This window comes from Toxotes jaculatrix, chromosome 22 (genome assembly GCF_017976425.1).
Source record: "Toxotes jaculatrix isolate fToxJac2 chromosome 22, fToxJac2.pri, whole genome shotgun sequence".
Classification (NCBI taxonomy): domain Eukaryota; kingdom Metazoa; phylum Chordata; class Actinopteri; family Toxotidae; genus Toxotes; species Toxotes jaculatrix.
In genome coordinates this window covers 17,089,819-17,110,600 of record NC_054415.1, presented here as the reverse complement: position 1 = coordinate 17,110,600, position 20,782 = coordinate 17,089,819, and the positions used below count along the sequence as shown (strand labels likewise).

At 41.2% G+C, this 20,782-nt stretch overlaps 3 non-coding genes across 3 annotated transcripts; all 3 read left to right on the top strand.

Annotated features, from left to right (window-relative positions):
• Window positions 1-18,114: 18,114 nt before the first annotated feature.
• On the top strand, window positions 18,115-18,305 carry LOC121176603. Its single transcript, XR_005893025.1, has one exon. It is a non-coding gene; the product is annotated as a U2 spliceosomal RNA (small nuclear RNA).
• A 1,202-nt stretch (window positions 18,306-19,507) lies between these two features.
• LOC121176606 lies at window positions 19,508-19,622 on the top strand. The gene has a single exon (XR_005893027.1). It is a non-coding gene; the product is annotated as a U5 spliceosomal RNA (small nuclear RNA).
• A 467-nt stretch (window positions 19,623-20,089) lies between these two features.
• On the top strand, window positions 20,090-20,253 carry LOC121176600. The gene has a single exon (XR_005893022.1). It is a non-coding gene; the product is annotated as a U1 spliceosomal RNA (small nuclear RNA).
• Window positions 20,254-20,782: the final 529 nt, after the last annotated feature.

Sequence of the window (20,782 nt, the reverse complement as noted above, 5' to 3'; positions counted from 1 at the left end):
CTAATGTAAAATAGTGTTTCCATGCTGGAAAAAGTCTTATTTTGACGCCGGCAGCACATCTGATGCAAAGCTGTCATTTCTGCTCAAACATTACAGTTTTAGCGCTTCCAGCACATATGAGAGTGTTTTTCACAACGTTTGCCCTGAAAGTGCCAGGTACTGCAGATGACAGAAACACACGGGAAAACTCTGCAAACTGCTTCTTCTAATGTAAAATAGTGTTTCCATGCTGGAAAAAGTCTTATTTTGACGCCGGCAACATATTTTAGACACACCGTTCATTTCAGCACTAACTGACAGAAATTTGACCGTTCCAGCCAGTTCCAGATGCTCCTTTCCCAGCGTGTGCCCTGAAAATGCCACACAGTGCAAATGACAGAAACATACTGGAAAACTCTGCAAAATGCTTCTTCTAATGTAAAATAGTGTTTCCATGCTGGGAAAAGTCTTATTTTGACGCCAGCAACATATTTTAGACACACCGTTCATTTCAGCTCAAACGGTAAAATTTGACCGTTCATGCCAATTTGAGAGTGTTTTTCACAACGTTTGCCCTGAAAGTGCCAGGTACTGCAGATGACAGAAACACACGGGAAAACTCTGCAAAATGCTTCTTCTAATGTAAAATAGTGTTTCCATGCTGGAAAAAGTCTTATTTTGACGCCGGCAGCACATCTGATGCAAAGCTGTCATTTCTGCTCAAACATTACAGTTTTAGCGCTTCCAGCACATATGAGAGTGTTTTTCACAACGTTTGCCCTGAAAGTGCCAGGTACTGCAGATGACAGAAACACACGGGAAAACTCTGCAAACTGCTTCTTCTAATGTAAAATAGTGTTTCCATGCTGGAAAAAGTCTTATTTTGACGCCGGCAACATATTTTAGACACACCGTTCATTTCAGCACTAACTGACAGAAATTTGACCGTTCCAGCCAGTTCCAGATGCTCCTTTCCCAGCGTGTGCCCTGAAAATGCCACACAGTGCAAATGACAGAAACATACTGGAAAACTCTGCAAAATGCTTCTTCTAATGTAAAATAGTGTTTCCATGCTGGAAAAAGTCTTATTTTGACGCCGGCAGCACATCTGATGCAAAGCTGTCATTTCAGCTCAAACGGTAAAATTTGACCGTTCATGCCAATTTGAGAGTGTTTTTCACAACGTTTGCCCTGAAAGTGCCAGGTACTGCAGATGACAGAAACACACGGGAAAACTCTGCAAAATGCTTCTTCTAATGTAAAATAGTGTTTCCATGCTGGGAAAAGTCTTATTTTGACGCCAGCAACATATTTTAGACACACCGTTCATTTCAGCTCAAACGGTCAAATTTGACCGTTCATGCCAATTTGAGAGTGTTTTTCACAACGTTTGCCCTGAAAGTGCCAGGTACTGCAGATGACAGAAACACACGGGAAAACTCTGCAAAATGCTTCTTCTAATGTAAAATAGTGTTTCCATGCTGGAAAAAGTCTTATTTTGACGCCGGCAGCACATCTGATGCAAAGCTGTCATTTCTGCTCAAACATTACAGTTTTAGCGCTTCCAGCACATATGAGAGTGTTTTTCACAACGTTTGCCCTGAAAGTGCCAGGTACTGCAGATGACAGAAACACACGGGAAAACTCTGCAAAATGCTTCTTCTAATGTAAAATAGTGTTTCCATGCTGGAAAAAGTCTTATTTTGACGCCGGCAGCACATCTGATGCAAAGCTGTCATTTCAGCTCAAACGGTAAAATTTGACCGTTCATGCCAATTTGAGAGTGTTTTTCACAACGTTTGCCCTGAAAGTGCCAGGTACTGCAGATGACAGAAACACACGGGAAAACTCTGCAAAATGCTTCTTCTAATGTAAAATAGTGTTTCCATGCTGGGAAAAGTCTTATTTTGACGCCAGCAACATATTTTAGACACACCGTTCATTTCAGCTCAAACGGTCAAATTTGACCGTTCATGCCAATTTGAGAGTGTTTTTCACAACGTTTGCCCTGAAAGTGCCAGGTACTGCAGATGACAGAAACACACGGGAAAACTCTGCAAAATGCTTCTTCTAATGTAAAATAGTGTTTCCATGCTGGAAAAAGTCTTATTTTGACGCCGGCAGCACATCTGATGCAAAGCTGTCATTTCTGCTCAAACATTACAGTTTTAGCGCTTCCAGCACATATGAGAGTGTTTTTCACAACGTTTGCCCTGAAAGTGCCAGGTACTGCAGATGACAGAAACACACGGGAAAACTCTGCAAAATGCTTCTTCTAATGTAAAATAGTGTTTCCATGCTGGAAAAAGTCTTATTTTGACGCCGGCAGCACATCTGATGCAAAGCTGTCATTTCAGCTCAAACGGTAAAATTTGACCGTTCATGCCAATTTGAGAGTGTTTTTCACAACGTTTGCCCTGAAAGTGCCAGGTACTGCAGATGACAGAAACACACGGGAAAACTCTGCAAAATGCTTCTTCTAATGTAAAATAGTGTTTCCATGCTGGAAAAAGTCTTATTTTGACGCCGGCAGCACATCTGATGCAAAGCTGTCATTTCTGCTCAAACATTACAGTTTTAGCGCTTCCAGCACATATGAGAGTGTTTTTCACAACGTTTGCCCTGAAAGTGCCAGGTACTGCAGATGACAGAAACACACGGGAAAACTCTGCAAAATGCTTCTTCTAATGTAAAATAGTGTTTCCATGCTGGAAAAAGTCTTATTTTGACGCCGGCAGCACATCTGATGCAAAGCTGTCATTTCAGCTCAAACGGTAAAATTTGACCGTTCATGCCAATTTGAGAGTGTTTTTCACAACGTTTGCCCTGAAAGTGCCAGGTACTGCAGATGACAGAAACACACGGGAAAACTCTGCAAAATGCTTCTTCTAATGTAAAATAGTGTTTCCATGCTGGGAAAAGTCTTATTTTGACGCCAGCAACATATTTTAGACACACCGTTCATTTCAGCTCAAACGGTAAAATTTGACCGTTCATGCCAATTTGAGAGTGTTTTTCACAACGTTTGCCCTGAAAGTGCCAGGTACTGCAGATGACAGAAACACACGGGAAAACTCTGCAAAATGCTTCTTCTAATGTAAAATAGTGTTTCCATGCTGGGAAAAGTCTTATTTTGACGCCAGCAACATATTTTAGACACACCGTTCATTTCAGCTCAAACGGTAAAATTTGACCGTTCATGCCAATTTGAGAGTGTTTTTCACAACGTTTGCCCTGAAAGTGCCAGGTACTGCAGATGACAGAAACACACGGGAAAACTCTGCAAAATGCTTCTTCTAATGTAAAATAGTGTTTCCATGCTGGGAAAAGTCTTATTTTGACGCCAGCAACATATTTTAGACACACCGTTCATTTCAGCTCAAACGGTAAAATTTGACCGTTCATGCCAATTTGAGAGTGTTTTTCACAACGTTTGCCCTGAAAGTGCCAGGTACTGCAGATGACAGAAACACACGGGAAAACTCTGCAAAATGCTTCTTCTAATGTAAAATAGTGTTTCCATGCTGGAAAAAGTCTTATTTTGACGCCGGCAGCACATCTGATGCAAAGCTGTCATTTCTGCTCAAACATTACAGTTTTAGCGCTTCCAGCACATATGAGAGTGTTTTTCACAACGTTTGCCCTGAAAGTGCCAGGTACTGCAGATGACAGAAACACACGGGAAAACTCTGCAAACTGCTTCTTCTAATGTAAAATAGTGTTTCCATGCTGGAAAAAGTCTTATTTTGACGCCGGCAACATATTTTAGACACACCGTTCATTTCAGCACTAACTGACAGAAATTTGACCGTTCCAGCCAGTTCCAGATGCTCCTTTCCCAGCGTGTGCCCTGAAAATGCCACACAGTGCAAATGACAGAAACATACTGGAAAACTCTGCAAAATGCTTCTTCTAATGTAAAATAGTGTTTCCATGCTGGAAAAAGTCTTATTTTGACGCCGGCAGCACATCTGATGCAAAGCTGTCATTTCAGCTCAAACGGTAAAATTTGACCGTTCATGCCAATTTGAGAGTGTTTTTCACAACGTTTGCCCTGAAAGTGCCAGGTACTGCAGATGACAGAAACACACGGGAAAACTCTGCAAAATGCTTCTTCTAATGTAAAATAGTGTTTCCATGCTGGGAAAAGTCTTATTTTGACGCCAGCAACATATTTTAGACACACCGTTCATTTCAGCTCAAACGGTAAAATTTGACCGTTCATGCCAATTTGAGAGTGTTTTTCACAACGTTTGCCCTGAAAGTGCCAGGTACTGCAGATGACAGAAACACACGGGAAAACTCTGCAAAATGCTTCTTCTAATGTAAAATAGTGTTTCCATGCTGGAAAAAGTCTTATTTTGACGCCGGCAGCACATCTGATGCAAAGCTGTCATTTCTGCTCAAACATTACAGTTTTAGCGCTTCCAGCACATATGAGAGTGTTTTTCACAACGTTTGCCCTGAAAGTGCCAGGTACTGCAGATGACAGAAACACACGGGAAAACTCTGCAAAATGCTTCTTCTAATGTAAAATAGTGTTTCCATGCTGGAAAAAGTCTTATTTTGACGCCGGCAGCACATCTGATGCAAAGCTGTCATTTCAGCTCAAACGGTAAAATTTGACCGTTCATGCCAATTTGAGAGTGTTTTTCACAACGTTTGCCCTGAAAGTGCCAGGTACTGCAGATGACAGAAACACACGGGAAAACTCTGCAAAATGCTTCTTCTAATGTAAAATAGTGTTTCCATGCTGGGAAAAGTCTTATTTTGACGCCAGCAACATATTTTAGACACACCGTTCATTTCAGCTCAAACGGTAAAATTTGACCGTTCATGCCAATTTGAGAGTGTTTTTCACAACGTTTGCCCTGAAAGTGCCAGGTACTGCAGATGACAGAAACACACGGGAAAACTCTGCAAAATGCTTCTTCTAATGTAAAATAGTGTTTCCATGCTGGAAAAAGTCTTATTTTGACGCCAGCAACATATTTTAGACACACCGTTCATTTCAGCACTAACTGACAGAAATTTGACCGTTCCAGCCAGTTCCAGATGCTCCTTTCCCAGCGTGTGCCCTGAAAATGCCACACAGTGCAAATGACAGAAACATACTGGAAAACTCTGCAAAATGCTTCTTCTAATGTAAAATAGTGTTTCCATGCTGGAAAAAGTCTTATTTTGACGCCGGCAGCACATCTGATGCAAAGCTGTCATTTCTGCTCAAACATTACAGTTTTAGCGCTTCCAGCACATATGAGAGTGTTTTTCACAACGTTTGCCCTGAAAGTGCCAGGTACTGCAGATGACAGAAACACACGGGAAAACTCTGCAAAATGCTTCTTCTAATGTAAAATAGTGTTTCCATGCTGGAAAAAGTCTTATTTTGACGCCGGCAGCACATCTGATGCAAAGCTGTCATTTCTGCTCAAACATTACAGTTTTAGCGCTTCCAGCACATATGAGAGTGTTTTTCACAACGTTTGCCCTGAAAGTGCCAGGTACTGCAGATGACAGAAACACACGGGAAAACTCTGCAAAATGCTTCTTCTAATGTAAAATAGTGTTTCCATGCTGGAAAAAGTCTTATTTTGACGCCGGCAGCACATCTGATGCAAAGCTGTCATTTCAGCTCAAACGGTAAAATTTGACCGTTCATGCCAATTTGAGAGTGTTTTTCACAACGTTTGCCCTGAAAGTGCCAGGTACTGCAGATGACAGAAACACACGGGAAAACTCTGCAAAATGCTTCTTCTAATGTAAAATAGTGTTTCCATGCTGGGAAAAGTCTTATTTTGACGCCAGCAACATATTTTAGACACACCGTTCATTTCAGCTCAAACGGTAAAATTTGACCGTTCATGCCAATTTGAGAGTGTTTTTCACAACGTTTGCCCTGAAAGTGCCAGGTACTGCAGATGACAGAAACACACGGGAAAACTCTGCAAACTGCTTCTTCTAATGTAAAATAGTGTTTCCATGCTGGAAAAAGTCTTATTTTGACGCCAGCAACATATTTTAGACACACCGTTCATTTCAGCACTAACTGACAGAAATTTGACCGTTCCAGCCAGTTCCAGATGCTCCTTTCCCAGCGTGTGCCCTGAAAATGCCACACAGTGCAAATGACAGAAACATACTGGAAAACTCTGCAAAATGCTTCTTCTAATGTAAAATAGTGTTTCCATGCTGGAAAAAGTCTTATTTTGACGCCGGCAGCACATCTGATGCAAAGCTGTCATTTCTGCTCAAACATTACAGTTTTAGCGCTTCCAGCACATATGAGAGTGTTTTTCACAACGTTTGCCCTGAAAGTGCCAGGTACTGCAGATGACAGAAACACACGGGAAAACTCTGCAAAATGCTTCTTCTAATGTAAAATAGTGTTTCCATGCTGGGAAAAGTCTTATTTTGACGCCAGCAACATATTTTAGACACACCGTTCATTTCAGCTCAAACGGTAAAATTTGACCGTTCATGCCAATTTGAGAGTGTTTTTCACAACGTTTGCCCTGAAAGTGCCAGGTACTGCAGATGACAGAAACACACGGGAAAACTCTGCAAAATGCTTCTTCTAATGTAAAATAGTGTTTCCATGCTGGAAAAAGTCTTATTTTGACGCCGGCAGCACATCTGATGCAAAGCTGTCATTTCTGCTCAAACATTACAGTTTTAGCGCTTCCAGCACATATGAGAGTGTTTTTCACAACGTTTGCCCTGAAAGTGCCAGGTACTGCAGATGACAGAAACACACGGGAAAACTCTGCAAAATGCTTCTTCTAATGTAAAATAGTGTTTCCATGCTGGAAAAAGTCTTATTTTGACGCCGGCAGCACATCTGATGCAAAGCTGTCATTTCAGCTCAAACGGTAAAATTTGACCGTTCCTGCCCATATGAGACTGTTTTTCACAACGTTTGCCCTGAAAGTGCCAGGTAATGTTAATAAAATATAATGCATCAGAACCATTTTAAGTCTGTTACTAACACGCTTAACAAACGTAACCAAAAAAGTTGTCACATGCATTAACATCAAACTAGTACTCACAGACCTTAATAAAGTATATTTTTATAATCAGACAGTGGAAATTATTATATAGCATTCCTATTAACAAGACTTAGTACACTTCTTATTATTATCCAGACTCATAGGGTAGATATGGAATGGTGGAAACAGAAGAAGCAGAGGAGGAGAGGTGTATATGTTTCACCTATCTCAAAGCCCTTCCATTTCCAAAAAAAAAAGAGATGAAGGTAAATCAGTCAATCAATCAATAGCTTTATTTGTCCCGTGGGGGGGCAATTCAAGGCACGTGAACAGTTACACACAACACAAAAATAGCATGGAATAAATAGATGGCAAGGAATAAATAATAAACAATAGAATTAAAACTCAGAATGTGCTGTGATAGCAGGTTAGTTAACAGTGTGGTGGGAGGGAATCACAGTTCGAGAGGAGTGAGTGGGTGCGTGGGGGGGCAGGGATGGCAGTGAATTGAGGAGCAGCACAGCTCTGGGAATGAAAGTTGTCCTTCTCCTTTGAGTCCTGCATCTGGGGCAGCGGAGCCGGCGACCTGAGGGGAGCCATATGAACGCTGGGAACAAGGCGTGTGAGGGGTCCTGCAAGATTCTGTGTGCTGTCTTCAGTGTCTGCTGCTCACACACTGTATTCAGTGATCTGAGTGGAAGACCAATGATTTTAGAGCAGACCTTGACTGTGTTCTGCAGACGGTTCCTGTTCTGAAGAGAGATGGAGTGCAACCATCAGGTTATAGAGAATGTCATGACACTTTCTATGAAGGAGTGGTAGAATGTCCTCAGTATGGTGCTGCTGACCCCAAAGGAGTTAAGTTTCCTCAGTAGGTACTGTCACTGCTGGCATCTTCTGAGGATCTCCTCGGTGTTAGCAGTGAAAGTGAAGGAGTTGTCAAATATTGTTCCCAGATATTTGTACTCCTCTACTATCTCTACTGGCTTCCTGTGGATTGTGCTGACAGATGTTGTAGCCAGTTCCCTCTGCTTCCTAGAGAAGGTCACCACTATCTCCTTTGTCTTCTCCACATTCAGCTCCAGTGCAGAGTTGTCGCACCAGTCCACAAACTGCTGGAGTGCTGGGCCAAGGTGGTGAGAGTGGCCTGAGAGCAGGGACAGGAGAACTGTGTCATCAGCGTACTTAACTAGATGACACTCTGGGTGGGTGGACCTGCAGTCATCGGTGTATAGAATGAAAAGCAGTGGAGAGAGGACACAGCCCTGAGGGGAACCGGTGGAAGTGAAGATGAGATCCGAGAGGATGTTATTGACCAGCACTCTCTGTGATCTGTTGGTCAGGAACTTTATGACCCAGTGGATTAGTTGCCCCGGCAGGTGGAAACGGTGGTGTAGTTTCTCTGCAAGGATGTGTGGCTGCAGGGTGTTGAATGCAGAGGAGAAATCTGCAAAGAGCAGTCGAGCGCTGGTATCTGTTTGCTCCAGGTGTTTGTGAACGGTGTCCATTATGAAGATTTTAGCATCATCCACCCCTCTGTCTCTGCAGTACGCAAACTGGAGAGGGTCCATCATTAGGTTGGTTTTCTTGGTGATGTAGTTCTTTATGACCCTCTCCATGGCTTTTAGAGCCTTGACAGAGCTCTTCTTTGGAATTGGGACCACTGTAGAATGCTTCCACAGCTGCGGAACTGTGCTTGTGTCGATGGATCTCTGGAATAGCAGCTGCAACATGCCTCCCAGCTGCTCTGCACAGTGCCGTAAGACACTGATATTGTCAGGACCAGGTGTTGTGGTTGTTTTGGTCCTCTTCAGAGCTCTTACCACCTCCTCTGTGCTGAAGGATAATTCCACTTCAGCATTAGTGAGGGAGGAGATAAAGGATTCTGTTTTGGTGGTGTTGTCTGTTTCAAATCTGGAAAAGAAGGAGTTGAGGTCGTTGGGGAGGGACGCTGGGCTGCTGCCTTCCACCTGGATGGTCTTGGGTAGTGGTGTGTGTATTATTTACAGCAGCCATGTTCTTAATCCCCTGCCAAGCTGAGCGTAGATTTCCTTCAGTGAATTTTTCCTCCACCTTGGTCTTATACGCTGTCTTGGCTTTTCTGATGGCAGCTTTCACCTCTCTGTTCACCTCCTTTTTTTCAGATTCAGTACCAGTGAAAAAGATTCTTTTCTTTTTGTTGAGGATTTCCTTGAGCTCCTTTGTTATCCAGGGTTTGTTGTTGGGGAAGATGGTGACCTGTTTGGAGGGAATGATATTGTCCACACAAAAAGAAATGTATGACGACACGGCATCCACTTGCTCGCTGATGTCACCGACCGTGGAGCACCAGCGTGTGTTTACGTAGAAACACACACCTCCGCCATGAAGCTTCCCCGTGAGTTCTGTATCTCGGTCGAGTCGGATCGGGGGGGCAAAGCCGTCTATGTGCAGCGTATCATCACTGTCATTATTGCTAAGCCATGTTTCTGTGAATGCGAGCACTGATGCAGTTCTATATTCGTGCATATAGTTAACATTGGCCTGCAGCTCGTCCACCTTGTTGCGCAGAGAGCGCACATTCGCCAGGATGATAGATGGGAGCGCACGATATCTGTATTTCTCCCTCTTCAGTCTAGCTCTAATACCGCCCTTTTTCTTCCCCCTCCTGGTTATCTTCTTTTTCGTGTGGTTTGTGGAGTCAAAGTCCCGTCGGATTTCCTCAGGGAATGTGTCAGTGGGCACGTTCCGCGATGGAGGAAGTGCGAGCCGCAGCAGAAAGTCTCTGGAGTAAGTGAGTCGTTGTCCGGCTGGGCAATTGTGATGGTTTAGGTTTGCCATTATCTTGTCCGCCAATAACCACAAAAATGCAAAGCAAAGTTCATAATAATCCACGATCCTTGGTTTGCTCAGAGCTCGTTGTAATCCGTGGGTACGGTGAGCAGGTATCCAGCAGCGTAACCAGGCAACGCGTAAACAAGATAGAAAAACTACTCATTCACTCCGTAGTTAGTGGGATAAAAAGGTATTATCCAACAAACAAAAAAGAGAAGAAACAATTTGCGGTGTTATTAAGCAGTCTGTAGGACTTATATAAAGCTTATAAGAATCTATGTACAAAGTGCAAATATTAGAAAAAAATTGTGTAAACTGCCTCACGATCTGCAGGTCGACCGCACGAGCAGCGACCAGATGACGTAAAGGAAAGAAAATGATATAAATTTCTTCAGATTGACACATTCTATCTTTCATTGGGTGTTGTTTGTATTTTGTGCAATTGTCTGTATCACTTTGTTCACACCTTCTTCTCAGCAGTCAACATCCACCATTCCTGATGTGCATGAACAGAACCCCTCTCCTAAACACATTACAAAAAAATGTAATTTAAGATTATGAGTTACATTTATTAATATTTATAATGTACTGTGGAGTTAAAAATGCAAAAAAACATATTTTTTTCTCTCTCTTTTTTTAAAGAAAAAGTTATGCAGTTGACTTGAATAATATATTTATTTGAGTTACTTTGAGTTAGTGAGACTTTTCAACTAGATGCCAGTTTGCCTTTGTCTAATGCATATAATATGTTCAGTTTGATACAGAAGGACCTGGCTTTGCAAGAATGCCCGGTGACCAGAAGCACGTCAAGAGGTTGTCGATTGCCTTGTCAGAAACCATGGAAGTTTGTGTTTGGAAGGCAGATCTCCATCAGCGACAACCTTTGTCGCTGATGGAGTGGTTAATAATCAAATAAGTACCTGAACCACTGTGGAGGTTTAGCGCTTGCTCTAAGCACAGCTGGAGGGCCACAGATCAAGGTGGAATGTGATCTCCACGTTTCTAAGTATGGACCATTAAAACCTGGACAGGCTATTATGACCACTGCTGGTAACTTACCGTGTAAGAAGTTAATCCATGCAGTGGGCCCACATTTAAAGCCCAGACCATCTAAAAGTGCACTGAGCAAAGCAACTGAGACCTTGAAGGAGACATTGCGGAACATCCTCCTAATAGCAAGGGAACAGCAAATGGCAACTGTAGCCATTCCAGCTATCAGTTCGGGACTGTTCCACTTCCCTTTGCCACTTTGTGCAAACAGTATAGTCTCTGCTGTAAAAGATTTCCACAAACAAGCAGCAGAAGCACATCAACGGCTCATTATTCACCTTGTGAACAATGATGAACGGACAGTCAGGGAGATGGAAAGAGCCTGTGCTGACATATTGACACCAAATGCCAGCCAGAAAAGTCCCATTGATCAAGAAGAGCAGGTAACAATCATCTTCCTAAGTAATAACGTTACTTTTAAGTTTTAAGTACTTTTAAGTAACTTTTAAGTGTAAATATTTAGATAAGCTTCATGTGTCATTACCTGTTAGTCCATAAAACTTCAAATGTTCTAATTTTATATATTTTGTTGTATACATCACTTCATGGCTTAATATCCCTGTCTTCCTTCTTTATATACTACTTAAATGTTTTAAACATATAATTTTACAGCTTTTGTAAATGCAAGTTATATATTTTGCATAATGTATTAAAATATATTAAAGCTGATAATTTAATGAAATTATTAATTTCTCTTTGTAGCTGACATCACTGTGGAAATGGAAGAACACAGAAGTGGTGGTCGCTGTGCTCCCCAGCCATATAAGTGGCTAACAGGCGAGGTATACACAAAAATACAAATGCAGCCATAACATTTTATTCATTGTTTTTTTTGTCATGTTATTTGTGGTTTTGTTGGCTGGTTTGAGTCATATCTTCATCCGAATGATTGTCTTTAGGTTATTGAGGGCATCTTCCACCTCTCTGCTCACCAGTACAAAACTGGGGACTCCATATACATTCTTAACCATTACACAGCAGGTGTGATACTTTTTGGAAAAAGAGATGTGCTCAGATGACATGCCATGCCAAAGGTAATTTTTTTGGGTGTGTGTGTTTTATACAAACAAGATTTCACTGAAATGATTTAACTTTTTTATTGTTTTTATAGACAAAATTTGATGATTATCAAGCAATACTCTCCTTTGTCAACACTGAGGGAGTCCATTGAAAGTTGCTGGTTAGTGATTGTTGGGAAACTTATATTAAGATCCTTTATTTTATGTCTTTGTTTGATATTGCTCTGAAATAACATCACATTTGTTGCAGTACATACTGCCAGCCACAAGCTCAGTCTTTTTGGTGGACCTGCTGCTAAAAGAGTGCAGTAAGTCAGCAACTGAAAGATACAATATGTGCTATATGGTTGTTGTTGTTGTGCAGCATTCCCCACTTGTTAGGATGACTCTCTGACAGAAGTTTAAACTGGATTTCACTCACAATGGTCATTTAGATTTCTGTTATTGATTGATCCAAGCAGTAGAAGTAGGGGAAAACCTCCAAAATAATACAAAAAAGATTGTTTAATGTTAAAATTTCAAACAGTGCATATTTTAGCTGCTTTCTTAGCACACTATTTAAGCAAGTACTCTTCAACTTATGAAAGCATTTTAACAGAAACAATGATTGCGCTGATAGTTTTTAACTGCTAACAAAAAATTCTCAACATGTTCGCATTTTTACAACTGTTATTTTGAACGAATATTTTTGAATAAAAATGTATGCTCTTGCCACAACATTTTTTTCATAATTAATTCAATTTTGTAAAAGAAAATCGCTTCACACAGTCAAAATCCAAAATTGTGGAGCCTCACTGAATGCAACACAAGCAATGACGTTACACACAGTACTAAAAGTTGCCTAAAACAACAAGCATTCTATACAGATAGAATATTTTCTCCTTTTTCTTAAAGTAGCAGTAAGGCAAAGGCAGACATCTCCAAACCCATAGTAGTGTAAAAGTTATTCTGTGCTTTGTGGTCTAAACGGTATTTTTATTCTCCCTACATGTTATAACATAAGAGACTCTTCCACTTTGTTTCAAGGGACTTCTTCAAGATGAGAACAGTTTGCTATGGCAAGGAGGACTGGGGGACTATCAAGTGGAAAGGCGCAACCATGCACCATCCAGTTCAACGTGACAGTAGTAATTGTGGAGTCATTGTCACCATGGTAACTCTGTTTTACTTGAACCACTATATTTGTATTGTTTATGTTAATCGTTGTCTGTGTCAAAATCTACTAGAACTGCGCTGCTTTTTAGTTCAGTGTCTTGATTTGATTTTGTGTATAGAAGTTTTTAGTCACCTGTTTACATTGATGTTTTTCATCTTTGAATATAATACAATACTTGTAGTAATATTATTGTAGTGTAGTATTAGTATTTCAGTGCACTTTATACTGAAAAACAAACCTATTCCTATTGAAATCTGAAACACAGATTTTCACATTGGGCTTAATATGTAACAATTATGATATCTTCTATGTATTTCTATCTATATTACTTGAGCAGGCTTCAGAGATATCTTCTTTCTGGCTTGTAATTTGCTTCTAAATGCAAATAACAGTGCAGCACAGATGACATTTTTCAATATATGTGTTTGTCAGATGGCAAAGGCAGTGATGGAGGCCTTTCCTGCATTGCCTGTACTGTCCTTTGGGACATCCAGGAAAGAGATGACTTGTGAGAGGAGAAAGTTGGCTTTGTCCATACTTAATGGTTCAGGTTTGTAAGTCTCTTTTTTCTTATGTTATATAATGTATAAAGCTCATCAGTGAGTTGTTAGGGAGACTAACTTGCAATAATTAATTCACTATTAATTGAATACAATCAAATACTTGAAAACAAAATGAACTACCTGTGAAACAGCCACATCCTCTGGCATTGGCAGCCTACAGCATATTTCTTTGGTAAATATAAGAATCAATACATATCATAGTTTGTATTAGGAGAAGAGGAATTTCAAAACAAATACAGAGTGTTCCAAGAAGCCCGGAACACTATAGTTGTGTTTTATTGAAAATGAAGAAACTTTATGGCAGGGTAGTAGTAGGCATGTAAAGATAAGTGCCTATGCTCATTGGAGTGAAGTAAAATCAAGACACTTAACTAGGCTTGTCCTTACATGGATATGTAGCACTATGATGAATATTTTCAATACACAATACACGTCATAAAGATTCAAGCATCATGTCACTTCTAACCACATCCCAGTCCTCTAATTATTACCAGAGTTGATTGAATTTAAGTAATATGTTTGAAAATCCATGTATAATTCAACTGTAGTTCTGCTGCCAATATACAGCTAACTCCACATACTGACACACAGTTTGTTTCAATTACATGTTCTTTTCTTGCAGTGTTTGATATGGAGAATAATTGCGCAATGTGCGCTGTCTCAAAGCCCCCAGGAAAAGGACCTCCCACTACTGATTGGGTGGGTGCTTGTACACTATTGATTGAGCATTTATAATTGGGGTTCACTATATATTACCACAATAAGTAGAAAGTGTATGAGGTCTAACACTACATCTGGTATATGTGGACAATTTACTCTTCTAGATCATGGAAGATTCTGGGATAATGATACTAACGGATTTAAGATATAAAGATACAAAAGTAACAACAATTTCTCAAGTACATGGTAATTGATTGAAAATGTACACATATAAAGAACAGAATATTAGTTGTGATAAGTGTAGGGTTGTAAGGAAACAGACAATTCTAATCATATATACAATGAAAACTTTAAATTGATATTGTGTGTTTTAAATTTCTGTAGTCAAGAGTCATCATTAATCCTAGGTGTTGGGAGATTTAGAGTGATCAATGATTGAATCAAATTAGATACAATACAGAATCATTTGCAACATATTCAAATAGGGTACAGAGAAGAAATTGGAATGTATGACTGCTTGTGAGTTTTAGGTCACCCTTATGAGCCAGGTCCTGCTCAAGGTTTCTTCCTGTTACAGGCTTTTCCTTGTCATTGCCGCCTTGACTGCTTGCTTAGTGGTCAGGCTCTGTGTTTCTGTAAAGTGCCTAGAGACCATTTGAATTGTAAAAGACTCTATACAAATAAAATTGAATTGAATTGAATATCATAATTTATTGTCTTTTATTTTATTTTACAGATACAGTGTGATGCCTGTGAACGGTGGTATCACGAACAGTGCCTTGGGATGGAGGAAAAGCAACTCCTAAAGGCAAGGGCAACTGACTGGAGTTGCTTGATCTGCATTTAGTGTAGAGCTCTTGCCACTGCATTCATGGGCGCCCAGTGCACAGCCATGCAGATAACAACATGGAGGAAATGAAAACAAATTTGGAGAGAGAGGCCATATGTCCACCTACAGACTCTTTAGTAATGGCTACAGGCTAATTTGTGGGTTACATTCATCCTCTTGTTTACAGAAATCCAACACAGAAGTAGGAAGTTATATTTTGGAATTTGTTAACAGTGTTTGTGTGTGTTTTTATTGTATTAAAGGAATTCCAGTAATGTTGAAGCATGTTATTAGTTTGTCAATGGTAAGCAGTTTGACAGCTGATTAATCTGGAAGTACACAGTGGTAGGACTTCATATGACTTGTGGTAGTAGTACAGTAAGTACTGCATCTAAAAATATCAAAGTCATTGACTACTTATGGACAGAAAAATTTTAACCCTTGCTCAAAGTTGAATATATATATATATATATTTTGAAAGGTGAACGTGTTGTTCGTCCCTACGTACCGTAAATGTTCCTTCGCGTCGCTCCGCAGTGTGATCAGCTGTTCCATGCTATAAACAAGACGCGCTCCGACTCCGACGCACATTGTTAGTAAGATAAGTGTCCAGACAAAGTGAAACCAGTAGAAAAAATAGTCAGGTTGTCGAGTGCTGCTATTAAGTAAACTATATACAAAAGTTGACCAAAAAAATTGAGTTTAAGAAACATTCTACAGCCTGATTTCACAGGCTGAAGTAAGTGGACACACAGCCAGAGACAAGTTCAGAAGTCAAACAGGAGCAGAAACAGTTGGACTGGACAGGACTTGCTCATGATTTAGGAAGAAAGAACCACTCAGATATTTCTGCACAATTATTGACAAGGAAAGGAGGAGCTACTTCTGTTACAAGGACAAGAGGAAACCACAGGAAAGTCCAGATCACCTCCAAGGTTTTCAGTAAGTCAGTAATTTTTCAATTCAATTCAATTAAATTTTATTTATATAGCGCCTTCCACAATCAAAATTGTCTCAAAGCGCTTTACAGAGACCCAGAGCCTGACCCCAGAGCAAGCACTTAAGGCCACAGTGGCAAGGAAAAACTCCCTTTTAACAGGAAGAAACCTTGAGCAGAACCTGGATCAGATGGGGGACCCTCCTGCCGATGGCCGGGCTGGGTGAAAGGAGGAAGATAGGACAGCTAGGAATGGAGGAGAGGGGGAGAAGGACATATAGCATAATACAATGGACAATATTAGTGGGTCAGCATTTACATTACACTTAGTGAACAGTTATTGGATAATGTATGCTCAGCAGATTACAGTTATAATAGGAAACAGAGCACAGAGGCAAAAAGCTGTCATGACTGGTAATTATTTACATTACAGTCTGCAAAGAATATTAATCCAATATTTATCTGTAGCAGAATGGAACATTAAACGTGTAAGAAATGGATCATTTTGAACAATAAACAGCAGCAGGTGTTTGGAGCCAGGACCACAGAACATGCAGCTCCAGAGCCAGAGATACCTGCAGAAAGGTACAGAGACAGAGAGACCAGAGAGAAACAAACACAGGACTACAGGACAGAGAGGACACAGAGTTAATGACATGTAATAAAGGCTAATAAATTTGAGAGTGGGACTGAGGAGAGAAAAAGAGAGAAGAAGAAGTGTGCAGTAGATCATGGGATGTCCCCCAGCAGCCTAGGCCTATAGCAGCATAACTAGGGGATGATTCAGTTGCCTGAGCCAGCCCTACTAAGGGCTATATCCTTTACTGTAACAGTGTCTATAGAGATAATTGTGACTAACTATAAGTTTAATAAATAACTAACTAGGACTGTAACTACAACTAATTATAAGCTTGGTCAAACAAGAAGATTTTAAGCTTAGTTTTAAAATTAGAGAGGGTGTCTGCTTCCCGAACCCAAACTGGCAGTTGGTTCCATAGAGGAGGGGCCTGATAGCTAAAGGCTCGGCCTCCCATTCTACTTTTAGAGATTTTGGGAACCATAAGCAAACCTGCATTCTGAGAACGAAGCAATCTGTTGGGATGATATGGTACTATCAGCTCTTTAAGATATGAAGGAGCCTGGCCATTGACGGCCTTATATGTAAGGAGAAGGATTTTAAAATCAATTCTGGATTTTACAGGAAGCCAATGGAGAGAAGTTAGTACAGGAGTAATATGATCTCTCTTGCTAATTCCAGTCAGTGCTCTTGCTGCAGCATTTTGGATCAGCTGGAGGCTTTTTAGAGAGTTAATACATGTACATGTTAGTACATGTTAGTATTTCATGTCAGTGTTTAGTTTAGTTCATTTTGTGAAATGTTTTGTTCAGATGATTGTTTGTTAACTTGATGTGATATTTAAGCACATAGGATCACGATGTTCAACCCAAAAGTGTTTGGGAACACACACAAAAAGTAGCTCTTTTAAATATTTCCATGTTACCTGGAAAAAGGAGAATAGGGTAGAGCCTGGTTAGTACTTGGACCTTTTATCTCCATTTTTGATTCAGAATAAACAAAAAACCTCATCCCTAAACTAGTGTGGTTCATCTCCATCTTGTGAGGTGGCTTTGTTGATTTGGAGTTATATGTCAACTTTTGCAGTCTGTCCACAAAGTGGCAGTGTTGCTCTGCAGAAGCTCCCTGGCGTACGCTACAGAGTGGCGTGTTTAGTCATGACAATTACTCGTGTTCCCAGTGGAATTGGGGAAGTGGGCGTGGCCTTTCCATGACAAAATGAAGTGTGAGCTCTCCAGTCCGACTTTGCTGGTTGTTTGTGGAAGAAATGTGTGCTAGATGTTGTTCTAGTATGCTTTATTTTAAGCTTTGGTGGGGAACACCAATGAGTTGAAGCTATTTTTGGCCGGTTTTGCCCTATGGCTGAGCCTTTTGGGTTGGTGAAAAGTCAAACATCTTCATATAGCGCCAGGGAAAAGTACACAGCAGACAGATGGGCAGAGTTGCTAAGTGGCAGCCACTGATCAGCTGGCTTACAAACAGGACACCGCGACAAGTGACGGTCGTACCAAGAGCTTGATTTGGACATCAAACGCTTGGGTCTCATCACTTCTCGGCCTTTTGGCTAAGATCAGGTGTAGAATCTGTTCTTGTCAGTTTAATATCTGATATGTCCCCTATATGGAGATAACGTATTAAACCCATTTTTAGGAAATGGAGCTGAAAAGGGAGCTTGTTTCACTCACTCCATGCATTGACCTGGCATTGCAGTGCCGCTGGGAACGGTGCACCTTTCTCTTGCTTTGTAGAAAATCAAGCGCTGACACAAATGTTTACTTAGGAGTCAAACTTTTACAGTGGCTAAAGGAAAATACACCAAAGTGCCTGCCGGTTTCTACGAAGTGAATTGTGCACAGCCAGTCAGTTGACTTACTGATATCACCCAGGGAACCTCTCTCCACAACACAGTGCACATCAGCCACGATGACTGGTCGTGGATTCCCTGAAAACGCCTGATCATTTCCCAGACTTTGTAGTGTCCATGTAAAAGCCAGGCCTTGTTTTGATGCTGATTTTTCAGGCCAGGCTGTAGACCCAGCTGTGGGAAAAGTCCATAGAGTTTTATTCTTCTATACAGAATTCAAAAGCCTGAGTTTCCTCTGCAGAACAAAGTCATTTTCACCATCTGTACATCATTTTTTATATTGTAAATTGTACATGTGTTTCAGAGCAAAGGGCATGTCTGATCATGCCCCCTTTTCCCTTATTTGTTTGTTTTGGGGATGATCCTATTTGTGTCTAAAATTCTCCCTTCCCACCTTGTATCAAATAACTATGTTTCTAATGGAGGTTTGGCTTCTGTTGGCATCTTTTTTTTTTTTTTTTGAAGTACTGCACATGGCCTTACATATGACCAGTGGCAGACTGTTGATCAAGTTCAAGGACAGGTCTGGCTAGAACTGGGTCTGTCCCTTTCTATTTCCCTTGGTTTGATTGGTGTGTTTTTATTTGCATCAAAACTTGCGTCAAACTTATCTTTTTTGCTCCCTTGTTTTGCAGGCCTGAGCTCTACTGGTGTCCCCTTTTGATCTGATGTTAGCCTATTTCTTCTTAATGTTACATGCACTGACACCTTCCCTCACACATCTCCTCATTGCAGTGCCATCAGAGTACCATAGACAATGCAGTGCATGACGGATAGCACACTTGTTGTACAACAGTAACAGAGTGGCGCCCAAGACAGCCACAGGTACTAGATAAGCAGAAACAAATGGATTCTCTCTCCTGGAAGAATACACACATGGGTTAGGACACATGGCACAAAGCTTGACACCACAGTTTCTACACAAAACCACCGTAGAGAGCCTCTGAAAAAAGACAAGAAAAAAACACAAGAGGGAGGGGAGGCTGGGATTTAGCACGCGGCAAGCCAAGGGAGGCATAACGCGACGGTGGTAGCTGGGACGACTAGGGTCCTCAGGTGGGACAGGCCTGTTCTGACTCTTGTTTCTCTTCATAACGCACAAGTCGTTCGCCTTTTACTAAAGACTTCCGTGGAGAGGAACACCAATGAGTTGAAGTTATTTTTGGCTGGCTTGGCCGTATGGCTGAGCCTTTTGAGTTGGTGAAAGGTCAAACATCTTTATAGAGCGCCACAAGTGTGAGCTCCCCTGTCCGACTTTGCTCTTTCTTTGCAGAAGAAATGTGTGCTAGATGTTGTCATTTGGCTTGTATACTTTCTTTTTAGGCTTTGGTGGGGATGCTGACGTCTTTGAGACAAGAATAGTGTGCCACGTGGACCCTTGCTTTCTCTCCCAAGAAACAGCTTGACTAGTGGCATTTCACACAGTGTACGTTTGCTTTTGGCAGAGCAGTGCAAGATAGGTGGATCCAACAAAGCGTGTTTGCCGCACGCCGCAGCCTATTTGCAGCAGTGTTTGTGTCTTTTCAGCCATAAATGTAACAGACAAAGGGGAGCTGATGCTCAAGGCACTGAAATGTGGGATTATGTCTTGTAGGCACCGTCAGCCAGAGTGCTGTGCCTGGTGACCACCACCTGCTCTCTTACAACTGCAGCTCATACTTACCTGGCAGGCGAGATATCATGATCAACAAGGTGGTTTACCCAGGGTGAGGCTCAGCCATTGCACTCCGGCTGTGCTGACCCCTGCTAATTCCCCAAATGTGGGAATCTCGACTGCATAATTTCTGGTAGTGGGGGACTGTGTTCATGCTCTCCCCTGATACGTGCGTGTAGAAAACAATACAATGTGCCAGGAATGCCGATGTGCTATCCTGTTGAAGACTCTCCATCTTGTGAAGTGGCTTTGTTGATAATTTGAGTTATATGTCAACTTTTGCAGTCTGTCCACAAAGCGGCAGTGTTGCTCTGCAGAAGCTCCCTGGCGTACACTACAGAGTGGCGTGTTTAGTCATGACGTGTTCAAAATGGAATTCGGGAATTCCATGGGTGGGTGTGGCCTTTCCGCAACAAAATGAAATGTGAGCTCTCCTGTCTGACTTTGCTGGTTGTTTGTGGAAGAAATGTGTGCTAGATGTTGTTCTAGTATGCTTTATTTTTAGGCTTTGGTGGGGAACACAGTGAGTTGAAGCTATTTTTGGCCTGCTTTGCTGTATGGCTGAGCCTTTTGAGTTGGTGAAAAGTCAAACATCTTTGTATAGTGTAGCCAGGTGCAGAAGAGAGCACGTTAAATAGTACAAAGTGTAATTTCTATATTCTTATTATCGGTGGAATTTGTAAAATCCCATTGC